At 41.5% G+C, this 21,943-nt stretch overlaps 1 protein-coding gene across 32 annotated transcripts in view; it reads right to left on the minus strand.

Moving 5' to 3' along the window:
* The window catches only part of SORBS2 (sorbin and SH3 domain containing 2), a 327,753-nt gene that overhangs the window by 174,400 nt on the left and 131,410 nt on the right, over positions 1-21,943 (minus strand). For 31 of the 32 annotated variants that reach the window (XR_010794646.1, XM_066631534.1, XM_066631529.1 and 28 more), the window contains one exon: positions 15,998-16,135. The gene's annotated coding sequence lies outside the window, so the exon portion shown is untranslated. Of the gene's footprint in view, positions 1-658; positions 714-15,997; positions 16,136-21,943 lie in introns of all 32 variants that reach the window. The other variant, XM_066631536.1, reaches the window with a different exon arrangement.

The following is a 21,943-nucleotide window of genomic DNA, read 5'->3' on the forward strand; positions in this document are numbered from 1 at the left end:
TCAAGCCTGCCCCCTCGAGCTGCAGCAGATGTGGCAATTGCACTCGTTTAATCATGGTTAAGAGAAAAGGAGTGTGTGCGGGACTATCTTTCTTCCCACAGACCCTTTCTTCTTGAATGAGAATCCATCTTAGCCTCCTCTTGCTGACCCTAATTATGGTTAAGTATTATATGGGTACCGATACCAAGTATGACCAATCGATTTAATTTCTCGTTTACATTTATTTTGATTGACAAAACTGTTGATTTAACACAACCATGGGTAAGGCTGGTGGGAGTAATAGCAGAATTTCCACTGGAGGATGAGTGTATAATCTTGTAGTCTCCTGTCTTATGACTCTTAACACTCTTGTGGCAGCCACATGGCAAGAAATTGTGATGGTCTGGAAAGATTCAAAAAAATAGTGGTCCAAAATATGACAGTGCCATGTGTAAAGAGTCAATGCGTAGAAACTATTTGCTGAAACTAGGTGCCAAAAATTCAGAAATTATTTATGGTTTTGGTGCACCACTAACTATTCCAGTTCCTTCTTTAAATTAAAAAAATGCTATTGGGGGATATTAATTTCACATATAGAAAAACAGGCAGTGAAACACAACTGTATTTTAAATTCTGTATAGTTCCCAAGTGGCATTAATTTAGAGAACACTTGCCCAACCTCGTATCATGCTTTCAAGACAGATGAACTTCAAGTACCAGTGAACTTTGCAATCCTACAGGAAACAAAATAAGTTTAGTTGTTAATTATTACACATATCAACCCAGCTCTTGCCCTGTGACAATTAGGTTCATGAGAAGGGACGGATGCTTTGTGGAGTGGAATTATTTTGAATTTTTCTTCTTTTATTCAGTTTGATAAAAATCAAACTCAGAGGAGGAGGAAGCAACAGATAAATGTTTTCTGACCTTCTTTTTGACTAAGGAAGCATTTTTAAAGATAAAGAATTTATCACTTGTTTGAAACTGCCATTAAACCAATGGATTCATAATTTTATTACAGAAAACATGCACCTACAATACTCACTTCATGGTATCGTTAATAAATTTTGGTGCAGATATTCAAGAATGGTGGGAAAGGAATATGCTAAGTACTGAAAATTTCTACTTAGATAAAAGACATTCCACAATGAGAGAAAAGTCTCTGCAGAGGTTTATTCAACCCTGTATGCTTCATTTGTTACTTCTACAGTACATTACGCCCAAACAATCTCTCAGCTTCTGTGAGTACACCAAGTTCAGCTACCAGTGCTTATTAAATATTTGATCCTAATTAGACCTAATGATTGCATTTCTCTGAATCTGCAATTCTACACAGCCAATCCTTAAATTAATCTTGAGTGGTACCCAGGATCTGATAGTGGATGTAAGTTTTGTTAACTTGCTCAGAAACAGTGACTATATTACTATAAAACATTAACATTTTTACCATTGATAAAACTATTTTTTTTAAAAGATAATTCTCAAAAATGAAAGATTTAAAAAAAAGCAAGTTGAAAAGAAGAGGTGAGGGTCAAGTCACTTCTAGATGCCTGGAGGATATTTAAAACAACAAAAGCTTGGATAAAATTGATGCTGTAGATCAGAAGAGCTATAAACAATCAAAGAGGATGCCAGCATGGTTTAATAACTGAATCAAGGAACCTATAAGAAGCAAGAAAGCTTCCTTTCTAACATGAAAATTTGTCAAAATAAAGAAAATTAAGAACATATTTGCAAGGTAAATAGATTGATTAAAAAAAACAAAGACACATTAAAATAAGTACAGGATGAGCCTACTTATCTGTAGATTTTCTATCCACGGATCTGGTTCAACGTGGGTCCCCTGGAGCTAAATTGAGCCAAACTTGGCCCAACCTGAAACCTCTGAAGGCGACTGGAGCACAGGGTCACCTCCAGAGGGCTTTCTGAAGCCTGCACAGGTTGCACACGTCCACCTGCTGCCTCTGTGGGCTTCGGAATGCTTCCAAGAGGTGAAAAATGCTACTTCTTGTTTCTGGAGCACAGCTCCAGTTGCCTTCAGAAGGCTTTACAGACTGAAAACCACAAATTTGCTTATCTGTGGTTTTTGGTATCTGCAGAAGGTCCGAGAACAGATCCCCTGCAGATATCAAGCTCCATATGTATTTCTTCACATAATGCACAACCAACATATGCCACATGCTGTCACACAATTGGATGATCACTACTATTTTAGATTGCTTTTAAAGTGGTTTAGGTATTTATTTAAAGATTTGTATCCACCTTTCCTATGCTGGAGCAAATGTTCAAGGCAGCTTATAATTCAAGAACTAAAAATAAAAAAAAAATTAAAATAGTAAATAAGGGCAACAACAAATTGGAAGAGGGATGATGCCAACTTGAAGTGCCATCTTCACACCTGCCATTAGTAATTTTTGAATTGTTTATAAAGTGGGGCATCCTGCTCATGAATCTTCTACATCATGTCTACTTTGACTCTTAAGACTTTATTCTTCTGCACAAGACAGAGACTCTAAAATTTTCCAACATGTCAGAAATACTAAAAGGAAAATCAAACTTCTTATCTATGTCAGAATGCAAGATGCAAGGGAGGGCACCAGGATGCAGGTCTCTTGTTATCTGGTGTGCTCCCTGGGGCATTTGATGGGCAGCTGTGAGATACAGGAAGCTGGACTAGATGGGCCCATGGCCTGATCCAGTGGGGCTGTTCTTATGTTCTTAAACACACACATGAATTGGAAGGCAAGGGTTAGCTATGGCTATTGGCTAAAGATTGATTGAATCAGAATTGCATCAGAAATGCAAAGTTTTTCAGTTAACACAAGGAAACCCATCAGGCAAATAGAGAGGGAGTAATCTGCTTCCAGTTTGGCTTGGTGAGCATTCCAAAAACTTTAACAAATACAACAGCTTGAAGTTAGATCTTCTACTAAAGAACATGTTCTACTTCTACTATACTTCTAGTACCTTCTACTAAAGAACACTTCACATCTGTGAAGCAGCAGTGGCAGCGAAAGAAAGGCAGGCCTCACTTTGCGCAAGGCCTTTTATAGGCCCTGAGCTATTTCGAGACCTCCAGGTCTCTGTGGCTGCCACTTCGGGCTCTCAGCGGCTGCCTGTATGCTTGCCACTCTTAACCCTACCTATAGAGAAGAGTCTTGCTAGTCTTGAACCACAGTCCTGATTGTCTCCTGATTGGTGTTATTTTAACCAACCCCAAGTCCTATGTGCATCATTGCCTCTGAACAGTTTATGTCTCCACATGTTTTATTTCTGTACAAGAGGTGTGTAGCAGGAGTTATGTTATATCCCCCTTTTCTGGCTTGGTCTGTATGTTTGGTAAAAGCACATCCCTAATTGTCCATGTGCATCATTGCCTCAGTAAAATTCATTCATTCATATAAGTTCTGTTTGTAATTTATTCATTTACGTAAATTTATGTAAACTTATTCAAATTTTAAATATAAATTAAATATTTTTCCCTGCCCCGAAACAGTATCAGGGAGATGATGTGGTCCTCCTACCAAAAAGGTTGAACACCCCCGAGTTAAAATACATGGTAATGAGCTAGAGTGACTAATGATCACCCTCAGCGTAAGACACATTATATTCAGACTTGCAGTGTCACTTGAAAATGAACATGGGAGTAAATATTTTTACACAACAGACCACCTTTAGATTGGATCCAGAGTGCACGAATGTGCTTGTCTCAGTTACAATATTATTCTTGTACACTGCATTTCACTTATGCAGCATCTCTCATTATATGGTTCCACCATATTATTTCAAGTTTTGCAATTAGCTACATTGTTCTCAGTCCTAAATTTGTGCTGTTCATTGTGCTATGGGCTTTCTGGCAGTGAGTTTGCCTATTTCTTCATCCTAGAGTTGATGCTGCATTCACAGATGTGCCCTCATCTGCTGCTATGGGCCATAGGGAGTCCATGGTAGAGCCATACACCATGCCATTGCTCAAGCCATCCTGAGGGCCACAACCTGAGAATTGTAAGTTCATAAATTGCACACATCTTGTCTATTAACACAGCAATGCAAATGACACCATATTGGTTTTGCTGTCACCAGACTTTCAGAACATCTGTTTGCCCATGGGTGAATGAAATGCAATGACTGGATGCTCATAGGGTCATGCACTGATACTATAAAATAAAACAGTAGCATAAGGTACTAAAATAATGCTTGAATCTTTCATGTCATTCTAGTCAGCTCCAGTCATCCTGCTGTGAGGCTTATCACCATGAAGACCTATCCACAGAAAAGCATGTATTTTAGCTAAATGAGTAGAGGCTGTCACCATTTGTTAGATCTAAAAGCTGTGAGAAGTACATTGACTAGATGTACTTTTTTCTGCCTAAAATCTATTGGAAACCCATGACCATCAAAGGAGGAGGTACGAGGGTCGCCCAGAAAGTAATGCACCACATTTTTTTTCTTCAACAATTATTTATTGAACACAATGAAACTTACACACAAGAAAGAATGATGTTTCTTCTACACTCCCTATTTTTCCACGTAATCTCCGTCCAGTTCTATGGCCTTCCTCCAGCGAGACACAAGGGCATGTATGCCCTTGTTGGTACCACTCCTTGTTCTGGTCACGAAGCCATTTCTACACTGTGCGAATCACCTCTTCGTCATCCTCAAAATGTCTTCCGCGAATGGCATCCTTTAATGGCCCAAACAAGTGGAAGTCTGAGGGAGCTAGGTCAGGGCTGTAGGGTGGATGGGGTAACACAGTCCAACCCTGTTTAGTGATGTGTTCCGAAGTCCTCAAACTTGTGTGAGGCCGAGCGTTATCATGTTGAATCAAACATTCACCTGGGTTGTTATGGCGCCGAAGTCGCTGGAAGCGCTTCTTGAGTTTGGTTAATGTCTTCACATAAGCTTCAGAATTAATGGTGCTGCCTCTTGGCATCACATCAATGAGTATGACGCCCTCACAGTCCCAAAACACAGTGATCATGACCTTACCGGCGGAAGCAGTTGCTTTGAATTTTTTCTTCTGTGGAGATTGAGGATGACGCCATTCCATCGACTGTCGTTTTGTTTCGGGCTCAAAATGGTGAACCCAGGTTTCATCACCTGTCACAATCCTGGACAAGAACGCTTCCCCCTCATCTTCAAAACTTTTCAGCAACTCAGAAGAAATGTTTTTTTCTGAGAGATTTGTGGTCCACCGTAAGACAGCGCGGAACCCATCATGCACAGACTTTTGAGTAATCAAGAGCACGGATGATTGCATCCACACTTCCTTTGCTGATTGACAGCTTCAGTGCCAACTGCCTAGTCGTTATGCGTCGGTCCTCACGAATGAGCACATCAGCAAGCTGTGTCTTGTCAGGTGTGACAGCCGTGGATGGCCACCCCGAACGCTGCAAATCTTGGAGCTCTGCCGAACCGCCTTCTAATGGCCTCACCCTCTGGGCCCAGCGACTAACTGTACTTCTGTCGACTGCAGATTCTCCATAAACTGTACACAAACGTTTGTGAATGTTCCCAACAGTTTCTTTCGCCACAGTGAGAAATTCAATGACAACATGCTGCTTGTAACATACATCACTTACAGACGCCATTTTGAAACACTGCTGCAGCTACGCTATCTGTCTGAAGAAACCAAAAATTTGTGTGCGCACTCCTGAAAATTCAAATAATGTATATCTAAAGTTTCGCATTTGTACCATTACTGTAGGCTGAGAAAAAAAATGTGGTGCATTACTTTCTGGGCGTATTTTAAAGAAGGGGCAGTAGGTGGAGTTTAAACATAAGGCCTTTGGAGGTAAGTGCCACCAACTTCAACAGAAGTTACTTCCAAATACAACAGTACCTTGGAACTGCACAAGGAAAACATTTCCGGAAGTTGAGTGCTGTGTGAAACAGCCCTACTGAAGATGTTAAACAGCCCTACTTAGAGACATTCCTAGCAATTAGGAAATGGGGACTGCAGTAGCCCAAAATGCACTGCTCCCATGGGTTAGAATGGATATCAATCACAACAGGATGATGAGTGCTGTAATAGATCAGTGCTATTCTTACCAAAAGGTATGATGGTAGAAATGCTTGTATTTGTAGCATGACAACCCACGTCTTCATATGTTCCCTAGAGAGTAAGGGCGCAATCCTAACTCCTTATGTCAGTGTTTTCCAGCACTGACATAAGGGTAATGCAGCTCTGAGGTAAGGGAACAAACATTCCCTTGCTTTGAGGAGGCCTCCGTGAGTGACACCCAACTGCAGGATGCAGCACATGTTCCATTAGCATCGCTATGCCAGTGCTGGAAAGCACTGGCATAAGCGGTTAGGATTGCACCCTAAGTCTCTCTCTGTTCAGTGGAACCTACTCTCAAGTAAGTGTGCATGAGATTACAGTCTGAGGTCACACCTATTTGAAAATAATTTTTAAATTTGCTTTTTTCTAGAGCAGCGGTTCTCACACATTTAGCACCAGGACCCACCAGGCCAGAATGAGAATCTGTTGGGACCCACCAGAAGTGATATCATGACCGGAAATGACATCATCAAGCAGGAAAATTTTTGACTATCCTAGGCTGCAATCCTACACACACTTACCCATGAGTAAGTTTCCTTTACTATCATTGTGAAAAGAATATACATAGTAGTTTGTTAAAAGTACAGGTCTATAACATTTCCCCAAATGCCATCACATATCATGGTAGCATTAAGTCTAATATATTAAAAATATTGAAATGAATGGGGACTCACCTGAAATTGTCTTGCGACCCACCTAGTGGGTCCCGACCAACAGTTTGAGAAACACTGTTCTAGAGGGTGGACATTTGTTAAGTGTCAGGAATGGAGTGGGTTATTACTACCATAGCATTAAGTTAATTCCTACAAGATTACACTGTATTAATGTAACAGGCAAATTTATTTTGGCATCTGATACTAATGATATATAGCACTCAGAAAGCCCTTGAGCATTTATTGTACTTCACATATATACCTCAATAATTCTTACAGCACATGGAAGAGACTGAAGAACATTATTGACCTAATATTACAGATGGAAGGAGGGGCCACCAAGGCTGAAAGAGAGTGGATTGTGTGAAGGTACCTACTGAGTTGCAACCAAGGTAAAATCTGAACCAGAGAACTCACTAGTCTACTCTGAGGGCATAATAAACATGATGTTGGGAAATCTGCAGTTAGATCTCCAGCATTTAAAAAAAAATTGAAAACAGCTATGGGGAGTTAACCCTTTCTCTGGTACTGTTCCTCCAATGAAAATCACTCACCAAAAGTTATTTGTTATGAGGAAAACTTGCAATCATCAGCATATAAGGGAATTTTCATTAAGAAAACAGCAAGGGCAAGGATAAATCCCTTGTTCCCAGTGCTCTGGTCCCTCCTCACACAACTATTTTTTTTTTAAACTTGGAGAAATACTGCTGATGAGCATGACCTTCAGCTACTGAGATACACAATATGACTGTCACCTGGCTGAAAAAGACAACAACTGATAAGGTGTGACTAGCTCCACCCTTCTGGCTTCAAAACCTTACAGAAATGGTTAAGGAGGAAGATAAGGAAGCTGCTGCTCCATGCTGATGTGATGACCTGTTGGAATGGACACAAGTAGATCAGGATCTACAGGCAGGTCTTTGAGTTATCTGCAAGGTTGTTTAACTCTCAAAATTAGCAAATAAAAATGCTTGTTAAAAATTATCTGTGCCTTGTGCTAATTGCTTCTTTCAGTCTCATCTTTCTTCAACTGTAAAATATGAATATGCATTGGTTGCCACTGGTCAAGTCTGCAGCTCCATTGGACTGATTTAGTGTTGTGTTAGAATCCCTATTTGCAGTAACTTAGATGCATAATTGAATTTTTTATATGTAGGTCATCCTAGCACATGGCTCATGATGTGTAAAAGGGAACTGGTTTTACACTCCAAGTCACCATTTTGCACTGGGTTCCACCTCTACCACAATTTTGAACCTGACTCAACAGCTGGTAGAGTCAGGGTTCTACTAAACACACACACACAAAACCACAAGTACCCAACAACAGGGTAGATCCCATAAGCCTGAAGTCGGCCCTATATCTTACTAAATGGAGAGAAACAAAGCACTTGCCAAGAAAACATTCTTGTTGACTGCATTCATAATTGTAGCTGGTTTGGCAAGTCAGGGGTTTTCCACTCATTTTCAGAAACTGGATCAGATCCCATGATTCAGCATTTTTAAATTATATGTAATATTTTAATATAAATTTACTGTTGAATATTGCAAAATATATTATTGCCTAATCTGTCATGTTTCCTCCATGATTTTTGCAATGAAAATTAACATAAACCACATATAAGTGTACATTCATTAACTGGTCTCTAGAAGATTTAAATAGCTCCAACAGAACAAATGCATTTTAAATGCTCTGCTGCATTATTTAGACCAGTGTTTCTCAAAGCGTGGGTTTGGGACCCACTAGGCGAGTTGTGAGCCAATTTCAGGTGGGTTCCCATTCATTTCAATATTTTATTTTGTATGTATTAGACTTGATGCTACCATGGTAGGTGATTGCATTTGGGGAAATGTTACAGACCTGTACTTTTAACAAGTTACTATGTATATGCTTCTAACAATGACAGTCAATGGGACTTACTCCTGGGTAAGTGTGGTAGGATTGCAGCCTAGGGTTGTTAAAAATTTTCCAGCTTGATGATGTCACTTCCAGCCCTGATATCACTTCCAGTGGGTCTTGACAGATTCTCATTCTAAAAAGTGGGTCCGGGTGCTAAATGTGTGAGAACTACTGATTTAGACAAATGTGAACAATAATTTAACAAGATGCTAATGTGCACAGACCTCCACAAGCAGGTGTTTTGGGTTTGCTTTGTTTTTCAAGCGGAGTGAAAGTATCATCACTGTGCTTTCAGGCAGGAACTTTACAAGTGTTAGATACAAGTTCACATAGTGAGACATGAAAAGGTTTTGTCTACACAGTGCGAAATAACACAAGAACAGCTTCAAAGAAGTGTATATTAACACATAAAGAGAAGGTTTAATTACACAACCATGGCTACATGAAATAAAAACCTGGGGAGAAAAAAACACTGCCAAAACAGACAAGAAGTTTGGTTTTTCATGTCTGTTTTGTTAATGTAAATATGGGGCACCAATTCAGTTCTAATGCATACTGGTAAGACATGTAACATCAGAGTCATATCACTGAACAACAGTTAAAGTAGTGCTTGTACCCTACATGTTTTGTCTCCTCTCATGAGCATCTCCAGCTGGATGGCCTGGGTCCCTTCAGGGCGAGAGGTGGGATTGGAATACAGTAAATAAACAGCTTCAGATACTGTTATGAAGGGAACAGGAAGCACATAAGCTTTGTCCTCTTTTTCCATCCTACCCAAGGTATGGTCAAACTGCTTCTGCATCAGGAACAGCCTTCAGCCGGGTATAGACAGAAGCTCTATTTCAAACACAACAGTCAAGTGGAAGTTCAGAAGTGCAAAATGCTTATATTTCCTGTTTTTCCCACATCAATGTCATATCCAAAGTCGCTATCACTCTGTGGTCCAAATGGCACTCACAGTACTATATAATTTATGCTGGAAGTGGAACAAAATTCTGTAAACAATTATTGCTGGTATTTATTTCCCACCCAACCTTTGCACTCAGGACACTTTAAACTATATCTTTATCTTCACAACAATACTACAAAGTAGGCACAACTGAGCATAAAGCAAGAAAATATAATTCCCACTCAATCATTCCCACTATATTCATGTATCAGAGACTTTCATAAGAACATAAGAACAGCCCCACTGGATCAGGCCATAGGCCCATCTAGTCCAGCTTCCTGTATCTCACAGCGGCCCACCAAATGCCCCAGGGAGCACACCAGATAACAAGAGACCTCATCCTGGTGCCCTCCCTTGCATCTGGCATTCTGACATAACCCATTTCTAAAATCAGGAGGTTGCGCATACACATCATGGCTTGTACCCCATAATGGATTTTTCCTCCAGAAACTCGTCCAATCCCCTTTTAAAGGCATCTAGGCTAGACGCCATCACCACATCCTGTGGCAAGGAGTTCCACAGACCGACCACACGCTGAGTAAAGAAATATTTTCGTTCGTCTGTCCTAACCCGCCCAACACTCAATTTTAGTGGATGTCCCCTGGTTCTGGTATTATGTGAGAGTGTAAAGAGCATCTCCCTATCCACTCTGTCCATCCCCTGCATAATTTTGTATGTCTCAATCATGTCCCCCCTCAGGCGTCTCTTTTCTAGGCTGAAAAGGCCCAAACGCCGTAGCCTTTCCTCATAAGGAAGGTGCCCCAGCCCCGTAATCAGCTTAGTCGCTCTCTTTTGCACCTTTTCCATTTCCACTATGTCTTTTTTGAGATGCGGCGACCAGAACTGGACACAATACTCCAGGTGTGGCCTTACCATCGATTTGTACAACGGCATTATAATACTAGCCATTTTGTTCTCAATACCCTTCCTAATGATCCCAAGCATAGAATTGGCCTTCTTCACTGCCGCCGCACATTGGGTCGACACTTTCATCGACCTGTCCACCACCACCCCAAGATCTCTCTCCTGATCTGTCACAGACAGCTCAGAACCCATCAGCCTATATCTAAAGTTTTGATATTTTGCCCCAATGTGCATGACTTTACACTTACTGACATTGAAGCGCATCTGCCATTTTGCTGCCCATTCTGCCAGTCTGGAGAGATCCTTCTGGAGCTCCTCACAATCACTTCTGGTCTTCACCACTCGGAAAAGTTTGGTGTCGTCTGCAAACTTAGCCACTTCACTGCTCAACCCTGTCTCCAGGTCATTTATGAAGAGGTTGAAAAGCACCGGTCCCAGGACAGATCCTTGGGGCACACCGCTTTTCACCTCTCTCCATTGTGAAAATTGCCCATTGACACCCACTCTCTGCTTCCTGGCCTCCAACCAGTTCTCAATCCACGAGAGGACCTGTCCTCTAATTCCCTGACTGTGGAGTTTTTTCAGTAGCCTTTGGTGAGGGACCGTGTCAAACGCCTTCTGAAAGTCCAGATATATAATGTCCACGGGTTGTCCCGCATCCACATGCCTGTTGACCTTTTCAAAGAATTCTATAAGGTTAGTGAGGCAAGACTTACCCTTACAGAAGCCATGCTGACTCTCCCTCAGCAAGGCCTGTTCGTCTATGTGTTTTGAGATCCACTTTCTAGACCAGCTGTTTTTAGACTGGAGACTGCTGTACACATGGAAAGGCTTCCCCAGCAGGAACAGAGCATTCCATTCCGCTGGAGAACCTGCCAACTTACCACCGATTTCCCCCTAACTGTACTCCAGCCAGCTACATTTGCCTGGAAATTCTGGAGCACAGCCTGCTGGGGAAACAGAACCCGGAAACCGCTAGCTGAAGCACAGTTAGGGAGAGATTGGTGGCATGAAAAGGAGGCTCCCTCATGGAACGGTAAGCTCTGTTCACATGGGGAAAGGATTTGGCAGCCGCAGATGTTCTCGGCACAACAGATAAGATGCAAGCACAATGAATATTCCTTTGTTTACAAACAACAGAAAAAACAAATATTCCAGCAGTTTGAACTTTTCGGTTTGAAGGCTGCTGCAGAGCACCACTTGCACACACAAATGCTAGAAAGCAATATATACACCAGATCTCATATAGAAGGACACTAGTCAGCTTTCCTTATATTTCTTATTCTTCATTTCAAAACAAGTTTGGTGCCTCAACAAGTGTAACTAACAATATAACACATTATTTTCAGTAAGTTTTGGTAGTCTAACAAACCTTTAGGGTTTAAGACAACATATCAAAGTTATTTTCCGGTTCACTGCAACGTCATTCTGGTTAACATTGCAAAGGTCAGGTTCTCAGAGAAAATGCAGAAGATAGCGATTTTTTTTAGCTGAGCCACAAAACTTCTTTCCAAAGACAATTTTGTTGCATTTCGAAGTCCAGAAGTAAGTCATTATGAGGTGAGGTCACTTTTGAACAAAGGGGTTGCAGTACCACCTACTGCCTGCTCCAATCTGTATGATGTTATGTATGGAATTGCATAATCTGAAACAACTGGTGATTTGTAAACTGACCAATGAGATGTCTCCAATGAGAAATGTATGTGTTTCGAGGAGGGAACCACAGATTGTAATAAAAGCAAGTCCAGGAGGACGCTCTGTGTGATTTCTCTCACTTTGGATTTACAATAAAGGCCTGGATTTGATCACCACTGCCTTCTGAGTTTGCTTTGAAATCTTGGGATCTCTTGCAACATCTGGGATTACCCTGCAACATCTTGGGTACCTTGCAACAACCATACAGATTCGTTACAGCCATATTGTATCTGCCTTTCCTTGGCCATCTGGCTAATGGTCTTATGTTCTTTGAATTCCAGTGGAGGTGGGAGAAGGGAAAAAACACACACAGTTTGGAAAACCTTGTGCCTATCAGGATCATATATGGTCTCAAAAACATAACACAACCATTTAAATGGATGGCTCTTTCTTCCACACTTTTACGACATTTAGGGAATATATACCACTTGACAATTATCCCACTAAGGCTGCAATCCTATACACACTTTCCTGGAAGTAAGCCCCATTGACTGTAATGGGACTTACTTCTGAGTAGACATGCATAGGATTGGGCTCTAAATCTTCTAAAATGACAGTGGATCAGTTTTCCCCCGATTCTCAAAGTGGAGAATCGGGAAGGTTTCAAAGGTAGTAAGAAGGTCTAGCGGTCACTGTCTGTTTTATTTCCTTCTTCTTCTGAAGAGATTCCTGTTTTTAGAAGCATGAATTATCAAGGACACATGAACTCAAAACACAAATGTATTCTATAAAAATATATGTAAACTTATTTTGAACTACATGACCCCCTTGAACTGCAAAATACACATACAATGCAATCTTAAACACGTTTATTTGAAAGACAGGTTCCATGTGAGCAACTGCACAAACCACAGCTCCAGACTGAACCGTAGCATAAGTACCAGGGTTAAGCATAAGAAACATAAGAACCATAAGAACAGCCCCACTGGATCAGGCTATAGGCCCATCTAGTCCAACTTCCTGCATCTCACAGCGGCCCACTAAATGCCCCAGGGAGCACACCAGATAACAAGAGACCTGAAACCTGGTGCCCTCCCTTGCATCTGACATTCTGACATAGCCCATTTCTAAAATGTGTAGGTTGCACATACACATCATGGCTTGTAACCCGTAATGGATTTTTCCTCCAGAAACTCGTCCAATCCCCTTTTAAAGGCGTCTAGGCTAGACACCGTCGCCACATCCTGTGGCAAGGAGTTCCACAGACCGACCACACGCTGAGTAAAGAAATATTTTCGTTTGTCTGTCCTAACCCTCCCAACACTCAATTTTAGTGGATGTCCCCTGGTTCTGGTGTTATGTGAGAGTGTAAAGAGCATCTCCCTATCCACTCTGTCCATCCCCTGCATAATTTTGTATGTCTCAATCATGTCCCCCCTCAGGCGTCTCTTTTCTAGGCTGAAGAGGCCCAAACCCCATAGCCTTTCCTCATAAGGAAGGTGCCCCAGCCCAGTAATCATCTTAGTCACTCTCTTTTGCACCTTTTCCATTTCCACTATGTCTTTTTTGAGATATGGTGACCAGAACTGGACACAGTACTCCAGGTGTGGCCTTACCATCGATTTGTACAACGGCATTATAATATTAAATAATAAAAGTATAATAACTAATAATATTAAATTATTGATATTATAATATTATTAATATTAAATTATTAATATCAATATGTAATAATATTAAAATTTTAAATATTAAAATAATAATAAATAAAAATAATAATAAATAAATAATGATAATAGCCTTGTAAGCCCTTGCTAAAATTAAAGTTTCACTGGACCACTAATCTAGCAGTATCAGGCAGAATGCATGCGTGTTAATCCACAGCCCAGCATGAATTCCATTTTGCCCAAAGGGTTCTTACAACTTTCACAGTCACTTTCAATGAAAAGAGGAGTTCCACACATGAACCTACATCTTTCATTAAAGTGAAGCTATGTATAGTAGAGTAATATGCGTACTTCACACTGGAAACACATTAAAAAACACCTTTTTAGATGCATGAGACATAGTCTCATAGTCAGAAGCCTCAAGATATCCATATGCATGAAACACTTTGAACATTCAAATACAGGTAATAGTTCTTATTAGTCAATTTAGCTACTGTGTGCTCTGCTGAGTAGTCCTTTTACTCACAGCACCACAAGCAAGAGTGCCAAGTTTTTGAAGAAGCTAGGAATGGACTAGGTGAGTAAAGCATAAATGCAACTGTGGGAAAAATTTTATTATTTTTTCACCAACACACTTGACACCACTGTTGAAGAGCAAACAAAGAACACACTGTCAAAGAGGAAACCTGCACAGAGCTTTAGTGTTTGTTCTCTATGAACACAAAAAGAAAGACATTCCATCCCTTTCCCGAGGTTTCCACTCAGAAGCACTGCAGTGCTGTGTTCATATCCCTTCGATTTGGGTTGTCAGCACTTCAGTTACAGACTCCTATTTGCAGGAGCAACATTCACTAGCTATAAAAATTAATCTTCAGCTGAAACTTGGCATGACTTCGTTCCAATTTGACAGTGATTTTATTTTCATATAATTTTGCTTTTGTAAGCTAAGTGAAGGCATTTAAACATTAAATGGGTGGAAAATTACCATGCAGAAGACATTCTTTGGCATGTAATTCCAGTAACTCAAAACATTTTTATGAAAAATACAAGAATGTTACAGTATGGAGTGCACAGCACTTGCCAATTCTACACACACCCCCATGAGGTGGGCATACTGCAACTCCAAGGATAACAGAAAAGGAAGGAAAATATCTACAGGTACTATATAGAATTCCCTTTATTCTCAGAACTGATTTGACACATTTCAAGTTTCATTAGCTTTTTAAAAAATGTGTCCTTCTGCAACACCTTAAAAAAAGTTTTCTCTCTCTATTGTCCTGCTCCACAATTCACCTGTTATATCCTTTTTCTTTTCCCCTTCATTCATACACCGAATACGTTTCTTCCTGAGCACCAACAATCTAGCTACCAACCCTCCACCTAACATAGCTCTTTTTTGAATCCAACAAACCTTCCTATATGAAGGTTTTAATCATTCATCTACCTCACTGCTATATGACAGATCTGACAGAGAAGAGCACCAGTGAAATGGGGTAGATCTTTGAGGAGGAGAATGGAGATTGTGACATAATTTTGTGATCCAAAGACAGAAAAGGAGATGAAACAAAGATACCTTCACTGAGGAAAGGAGGAGAGGAAATAAATGAAAGGTGCCAGAAAGAGGAAAGTCCAGGACAGTCTATGCATTCACAGCAGAATCAACTGATACAACCTTTTTCAGAGCCATATCTCCTCAGGCTGCATAGAGCGGGGAGTTGCTATTATATTTACTTTTATTCTATGTCTAAGACAAAAGCAATCATCACCTCGACATATGTACCCTTTATTGCTTTAAATACTTTTTAAGCGTATTGATGCACACTACCAAAGTATAGAATTCTCAATTGTAAGTAACTAAAAATATAAAGATAAACAAAACCAGCAAGTCTATAATATACTAACAATTCAAAATCTCTCCCTAAAAAAATAGGGTTTACAATACGTTTAGCAACGCTTTAAGTTTCCTGAAAATACTCTAAGGCTGCAATCCTATGAACACTTTCCTGTGAGTAAGCCCCATTTAACACAATGGAACTTACTTCTGAGTAGACAGACATAGGATTGTACTGCAAATCTCACAAGATGCTAATATAATGTAGATATACTCTTTTGCCCCTGTATATCCCAAAAATGTTAAAGATTCAAAGCAGAAAGTGAGCAAGAGAAAACTAGAAACACTAACTCACTAGGGCAGGTTTTCATAGTATGTTAATTAATGACCAAGGAATGTCAGCTATGAATGTAGGACAAAACTGTAAATCCCCAACACACAGAGAAAAAAGAAATTACCGGTCAGATGAGTCTTCTTGTTTTTCAGATGAAAAAGATTTTAATATTTATGTTCTTGCATGTCCATATCTTGTTCACTTAGCTCTCTTTTAATGTTTAGCTTCTCCAAAGGTCTAAGTGTAAGTGAAGAACAAGAACCTGCAATAGAGAGAAAGGGAGAGGGCGATAAGAGCATGAAAGAATGTCAGCTGCTGCTACTGTTCTAAAAGCATTTGAGCTATTTTCAGCACTTGATGGGCTTGTCTGCAATCAGAGAAACCAGAAAAGTACATAGGCTGGAAAAAACTTTGCTCACTGTTCAAGTTCCACATCGAAACTTGCAAAGTAGAGAACTTGCAATGTAGAAAACTTGCGTTGAGAAAGGAAATAGGTTTCTTTCATCTAAAAATTGACCTATTTGCACAAGTAAAAGACCACAACTGCTTTCAGTTTTCTTGTACCAAACCGATCATCTGGAAGAGGCTTTTGTTATTATTGTTATTAAGAATACTTAAGAGGGACAGTTGCTCTCCACCTGATAAACATAAGAGGACACCACTTAAAGATGCCTCTTTGCCCAGTTAGCAGGATACAATACTGTGTATCCTGACAGTTTCTCTAAGCCAGGAGCTTTCTATCCTATGCTTTATTTTGAAGCCAGTGTTTTTGATCTTGTTGGTGTCAATGCCCAGTGACAAACTTAGCTTCCTAAGGTGGAGGAGGTCAGAAGTTTATTTCTAGGTTTGCAACTAAATTTTTGGAATCAGCAACCCTTCTATTTTTGAATGCTAGTGGCCCATGGTTGTTGACATTGTAGTACCTAACTGACAAGGAGAAAGAATAACCAATTAGTATCGCTATGACCCATACACTCAGCTTCTGTATAGGAAGGACCACCAAGAGCCTATTCAAGCTGGGATATCACTCATCAGATATAGTAAAGCAAATTATTGCCATTATTATTATTATTATTATTATTATTATTATTATTATTATTATTATTATTATTATTATTATTATTATTATTATTATTATTAACAATAGCAGTTTTGATTATTCAAAACACTTTACATACACTATATTGGATCCCAACGAATTCTTGAGCAATGGAAGGGGGAATAATAATCTTGAGTGATGGAAGTCTCACAAGAGGGAAGAGAAAATTTTGCTGATCCTGCCCTCTCTGCAGTCTTCTCTGGCCCCAAGCCCATGTCACAGAGTTTGGGGAATCTGAGGATTGGGGGACATAGGGGACTTTGGAAGGAGGAGAAAATTGGAAAGGACATGTCTCTTCCTCTTAAATGAATAGCACTTATTCCTTTGTGTAAGTATATGCTGGGATTCAATTCATTATCCTATTAGAAAGTAGAGTATTATTCTTATTTTGCAGATGAGAGCTAAGTGGTTTGCCTAGGGGCATTTAGAACATTCATGACAATAGCAATATTAAATCTAAGGACTTTCCAATTCCTAAATTTGCAGTCCAGACATCATCATTAATTGACATTATTGGAGAAAGAAAATAATGCTTCATACTATTAGCCTTCTTTAAATTCTTCTATTAAAAAACACTTTCAAAGATGTCCTGCATAAATTACTTTCCTGATTGCGATAGGAGGAAGAAACCCCACACAGGAACAACAACAAAAGACCAGGTTTATCTCCACTACTTTCTTTGCAGTGTCCTTCACAGGACGTTTATTTCCACTCAGCTGGAAAATTAGTGGTCTAAAGTTAACTTTTTGTACCCAAGATGACAAGTACAAACAAGGTTGTGCTATAGATATTAAACATTTTATTGTATCTTTAAACCTTGCGCAGTCTTCCACTTAAATGGCCAGGCCAATTGGATGTTTTATGATCCCCACTACTGGTCAACTTCATCTTACATCTTGTGTTAGATGCACAAAGGACAGCAAACAGGGGGAAAATGATGTTCTACAAATGCCAGGTACACAAAGTCCAACAAAATAGAGCCTCCTTAGTCACGTTTCACAGCAACAATAGCAGCACCTAGCAAGTTTCCTAAAACTCACAAAACATTTCATTTAGGCATGATGAGTCTTGACTATGTGGAAATAAATATTCTCAACAGAGGTTTATATTGCAGTATCTGCCATTAAAAAAAACACAAAAAAACAGACAGGCTACTAGACAGGCTAGTAGACAGTGCTGGGGGAGAGGTAGCGGCTGTGGTGCATGTCGGCACCAATGACGTGGGCAAGTGTAGCTGGGAGGTCCTGGAGGCCAAATTTAGGCTTTTAGGCAGGAAGCTGAAAGCCAGGACCTCAAAGGTAGCGTTCTCTGAAGTGCTACCTGTTCCACGCGCAGGGCCAGCTAGGCAGGCGGAGATCAGGGGTCTCAATGCGTAGATGAGACGGTGGTGTAGGGAGGAGGGGTTTAGATTCGTTAGGCACTGGGGAACGTTTTGGGACAAGCGGGGCCTGTACAAGAGGGACGGGCTCCATTTGAACCAGAATGGAACCAGACTGCTGGCGCATAACATTAAAAAGGTGGCAGAGCAGCTTTTAAACTGATCCCTGGGGGAAGGCCGACAGGAGCCGAGGGGTATCCGGTTTGGGACTCCTCATCCCTATGGGATGAGGATGGGGAGGTTAGAGAACAACAAGACAAAGGCAGGGTAGGAGAAGAATTTGGCAAAGGTAGGGTGATGGGATGTGATAGACGGTTTGGCACAATGAGAGGATGCGGGGACAAAGGAGCGAATAAGCAGCCCATCCTGGGGCATTCCGTGTATAAATGCTTTTATGCGAATGCCCGAAGTCTACGAGCAAAGGTGGGAGAACTGGAATGTCTGGTGACAAGGGAAAATATTGACATAGTGGCCATAACGGAAACCTGGTGGAATGCGGAGAATCAGTGGGATACCGCAATCCCGGGCTATAAACTCTACAGGAGGGACAGGCAGGGGCGTGTTGGAGGTGGGGTGGCCCTTTATGTTAAGGAAGGGATAGAATCCAGCAAAGTAGAGATTGAAGGTGGGTCCAACTCCACCGTAGAATCTCTGTGGGTTAAATTACCAGGCTTGTGCAGCAATGTAATACTGGGGGCGTGCTATCGTCCTCCAGACCAGAAATCTGATGGGGACCTTGAAATGAGGAAACAGATCAGGGAGGTGACAAGGAAGGACAGGGTTGTAATCACGGGGGACTTCAATTATCCTCATATTGACTGGGTCAATTTGTGTTCTGGTCACAATAAGGAAACCGGATTTCTTGATGTGCTAAATGACTGTGGCTTAGATCAGCTAGTCACGGAGCCCACCAGAGGACAGGTGACTCTGGATTTAATTTTGTGCAGTACGCAGGACCTGGTTAGAGATGTAAACGTTACTGAGCCATTGGGGAACAGTGATCATGCTGCGATCCGTTTTGACGTGCACGTTGGGGGAAGAATACCAGGCAAATCTCTAACAAAAACAATTGACTTCCGACGGGCGGACTTCCCTCAAATGAGGAGGCTGGTTAGAAGGAGGTTGAAAGGGAGGGTAAAAAGAGTCCAGTCTCTCCAGAGTGCATGGAGGCTGCTTAAAACAACAGTAATAGAGGCCCAGTAGAGGTGTATACCGCAAAGAAAGAAGGGTTCCACTAAATCCAGGAGGGTGCCCGCATGGCTAACCAGCCACGTTAGAGAGGCTGTGAAGGGCAAGGAAGCTTCCTTCTGTAAATGGAAGTCTTGCCCTAATGAAGAGAATAAAAAGGAACATAAACTGTGGCAAAAGAAATGTAAGAAGGTGATAGGGGAGGCCAAGCGAGACTATGAGGAACGCATGGCCGGCAACATTAAGGGGAATAATAAAAGCTTCTTCAAATATGCTAGAAGCAGGAAACCCGCCAGAGAAGCGGTTGGCCCTCTGGATGGTGAGGGAGGGAAAGGGGAGATAAAAGGAGACTTAGAGATGGCAGAGAAATTAAATGAGTTCTTTGCATCTGTCTTCACGGCAGAAGACCTCGGGCAGATACCGCTGCCCGAACGGCCCCTCCTAACCGAGGAGTTAAGTCAGATAGAGGTTAAAAGAGAAGATGTTTCAGACCTCATTGATAAATTAAAGATCAATAAGTCACCGGGCCCTGATGGCATCCACCCAAGGGTTATTAAGGAATTGAAGAATGAAGTTGCAGATCTCTTGACTAAGGTATGCAACTTGTCCCTCAAAACGGCCATGGTGCCAGAAGATTGGAGGATAGCAAATGTCACGCCTATTTTTAAAAAGGGAAAGAGGGGGGACCCGGGAAACTATAGGCTGGTCAGCCTAACATCCATACCGGGTAAGATGGTGGAATGCCTCATCAAAGATAGGATCTCAAAACACATAGACGAACAGGCCTTGCTGAGAGAGAGTCAGCATGGCTTCTGTAAGGGTAAGTCTTGCCTCACGAACCTTATAGAATTCTTTGAAAAGGTCAACAGGCATGTGGATGCGGGACAACCCGTGGACATTATATATCTGGACTTTCAGAAGGCGTTTGACACGGTCCCTCACCAAAGGCTACTGAAAAAACTCCACAGTCAGGGAATTAGAGGACAGGTCCTCTCGTGGATTGAGAACTGGTTGGAGGCCAGGAAGCAGAGAGTGGGTGTCAATGGGCAATTTTCACAATGGAGAGAGGTGAAAAGCGGTGTGCCCCAAGGATCTGTCCTGGGACCGGTGCTTTTCAACCTCTTCATAAATGACCTGGAGACAGGGTTGAGCAGTGAAGTGGCTAAGTTTGCAGACGACACCAAACTTTTCCGAGTGGTAAAGACCAGAAGTGATTGTGAGGAGCTCCAGAAAGATCTCTCTAGACTGGCAGAATGCGCAGCAAAATGGCAGATGCGCTTCATTGTCAGTAAGTGTAAAGTCATGCACATTGGGGCAAAATATCAAAACTTTAGATATAGGCTGATGGGTTCTGAGCTGTCTGTGACAGATCAGGAGAGAGATCTTGGGGTGGTGGTGGACAGGTCGATGAAAGTGTCGACCCAATGTGCGGCGGCAGTGAAGAAGGCCAATTCTATGCTTGGGATCATTAGGAAGGGTATTGAGAACAAAACGGTTAGTATTATAATGCCGTTGTACAAATCAATGGTAAGGCCACACCTGGAGTATTGTGTCCAGTTCTGGTCGCCGCATCTTAAAAAAGACTTAGTGGAAATGGAAAAGGTGCAAAAGAGAGCGACTAAGATGATTACGGGGCTGGGGCACCTTCCTTATGAGGAAAGGCTACGGCGTTTGGGCCTCTTCAGCCTAGAAAAGAGACGCTTGAGGGGGGACATGATTGAGACATACAAAATTATGCAGGGGATGGACAGAGTGGATAGGGAGATGCTCTTTACACTCTCACATAATACCAGAACCAGGGGACATCCACTAAAATTGAGTGTTGGGCAGATTAGGACAGACAAAAGAAAGTATTTCTTTACTCAGCGCGTGGTCGGTCTGTGGAACTCCTTGCCACAGGATGTGGTGCTGGCGTCTAGCCTAGACGCCTTTAAAAGGGGATTGGACGAGTTTCTGGAGGAAAAATCCATTATGGGGTACAAGCCATGATGTGTATGCGCAACCTCCTGATTTTAGGAATGGGTTAAGTCAGAATGCCAGATGTAGGGGAGGGCACCAGGATGAGGTCTCTTGTTATCTGGTGTGCTCCCTGGGGCATTTGGTGGGCCGCTGTGAGATACAGGAAGCTGGACTAGATGGGCCTATGGCCTGATCCAGTGGGGCTGTTCTTATGTTCTTAAACCAAAAACCTACACTACCAACAAATCACATCCATACAATAATGCAAAGCGAGAGACAGGCAAGCAGTAGGGGTTCTGCTGCTATAGCTTATGTTGCACCAGTGCTGGGGAGCAGCCTGGAACAAACTGGTGGTCAAATTTCTTCAGCATTCATATTGGCCGACAGCACTGAGCTATCAAAGGAAGGAAATTATCTTCCCAGCACTGACATAAGAAAATTTGATC

The sequence above is a fragment of the Tiliqua scincoides genome, chromosome 6, assembly GCF_035046505.1.
Source record: "Tiliqua scincoides isolate rTilSci1 chromosome 6, rTilSci1.hap2, whole genome shotgun sequence".
Classification (NCBI taxonomy): Eukaryota; Metazoa; Chordata; class Lepidosauria; order Squamata; family Scincidae; genus Tiliqua; species Tiliqua scincoides.